This window comes from Pinus tabuliformis, chromosome 6, assembly GCF_031772625.1.
Source record: "Pinus tabuliformis cultivar Carrire ecotype Pingquan chromosome 6, CPIR1, whole genome shotgun sequence".
In the NCBI taxonomy this organism is placed as follows: domain Eukaryota; kingdom Viridiplantae; phylum Streptophyta; class Pinopsida; order Pinales; family Pinaceae; genus Pinus; species Pinus tabuliformis.
Window position 1 is genome coordinate 848928088 of NC_142292.1, and position 2194 is coordinate 848930281.

Genomic DNA, 2194 nt, shown 5'->3' on the forward strand with positions numbered 1-2194 from the left:
GGAGATAACACTCACTGAGCCGATGAAGAAGGCGAGACCCCTTCCACATGCTGTGGAGAAAGTACTCGCCGAGCTGCTGCACATAAGGCCCTCTGGCCTCTCTGATAAGTAACCAAAGGTGAGGAGCTGACATGTCTAGTGATGGGGATGTCATGCTTCTATGATGGTCCTCCCTCCTCGTGAATAACCTCAGGATGTGGCGGTGGTGGTGCTGTGAAAAGCTCACGAGAGATAAAATCCTCCCATGGGATACCCTGTTGTTTTGACTGTTTGAGATGCTGTTTCAAGGGGACAAAAACACAAGGGAGATGTTAGGGAGGGGGAATTTTGAAGGGATTTAGGGAAAATACATATGAAAGGGAGTTAAGGGAAGGAATCATGATATATACCCCATCACATATTTATGATTTTCAAAGGCTTTATGAGAGGTAGGGTTTAGTGCTTTTGGTATTTTTTGGTAGGGAGAATGAGTAAAATGATGAGGGAGGTGGAAATAGGATGTAGGGAAAAAGTGAGGGTGAAAAGGATAACCTTGAAAACAACAAGACAAACCCTAGCTCAACCAACACTTTGACCTTCTTGAGCAAATATGCATTGGACTCATTATTTCAAAATGATTGGCTTAAACAACATTCACATGCTTTTCGAACTTTGGTAAACAATGTATTTTCATGAGGAGAGGCCTACCTGCAACCTTGAAGCAATCCTGGGCTATTTAGCAGCTTACTGGAAAATTTCTGTGGAAAAATCCCCAACGGGTCGCCCGCCTCTGACGGGTCGCGCCCGTGTAATTTTTGCACTGGCAAAGGTGTCCTGATGGGTCGCGCGCCTTCAACGGGTCGCGTGCTTTTGCAGGAAGCTTTTGGAGGCCTTTCTGGTGTCAGAATCGGGTGCAAGATAGCTCATTGGAAAGGTTTTTGAGTCTACTTTCCAAAACAACTAGAATTTTTTAATTTGGAGTTCATTTGACCTGTCAAAAATCAAATCTCCCAAGACTGGTCAAAAAGTGCCAAATGAGGCTGCCTCAAGGAAGAGTGCTGTTGCAGTCAACTTTTGAATGCCTTTCTCAACCCCAAATTGAGCTCATGATAGCTCATTGGAAAGCTATTTATGTCTAGTTATCATTTTACCCATCACAAAAATCATTTGGCCAACCAAGCTAGGAGAAAACTTGATTTTCCCAAGGTCACTTCAGAGGTGTCTTTGATTCTCTTGAGGCAACGGTATTCTTGACATTTCTCTCAAACCATGACACCTGTGCAAAAAGTGAAGGGGGTTTTTCTTCCTTGGAATGTTGTGGACAAAAAACTCTCTCAGTTTCCCAAAATTCATCGTTTATTGCTCTGAAACATCATTTGAGTGAAACTTGTCCCGATGTGTGAAACAAGGAATTTTGTCGAAATGAAGCGAAATGAAGGGGATAAGAGGCTTCTAAATTCTTGGGGAAATTTTTGGAAGTAGGGTGGGATGTTAGGAAGTAGGGGAAAGTGGAATCCTAGAGATTGAGGGAGGGGAAGGGATCCAAAAGGGCAAAACACAGGCCCAACCTAGAAAATTGCCAGGTTGTAGCTAGAAACTAGGGTTTGTGCAAAAATGAGGATTTTGGGGGATCTCAGCGATGGGGAGCATTTGATAAGGTACTTTAAGGATAGGGGAAGGTGTATGAACATCAGGATACAAGTTTTGCCGATGATTTGACCGTCCAAGAGAAATTAGCTTTCAAAACCCTAGGAGAGGGAAATGACCTTACCTAGGCACAACTGAAGCATGAATAAGGTGTAAAATGAATCATTCGACACTGACATGATAATGAAAACCCTCTGAATGATGATAGGCTCAGCTGAATGATGACATGGACCGACATTTGGAAAACTTTGAAAACAGTGAGCAAACCCTAGACCTAATGCCTAGTGACCAAATTTTGCTTGAAAACTCTTTGAAATGGCAAAATTTGACCTTGACACTCTGAGACCATTTTGTAAGAGCATATTTGATCACTGGAGGAAGGCTGGAAAGACTGACACTAACACTTCAAACATGTCCTTCTCAGTGGAAAGCGTTGTTTTTGGCTATTGGAGGTATTGGTCCATCTGATTCCAATCTCATTTTTTTTATCTGGAAAACCATGTTCCATGCTTACCTAATCAGATTGCCTTTCTCATTTAGGTGATCATTAATGAGAAGACAATTCACA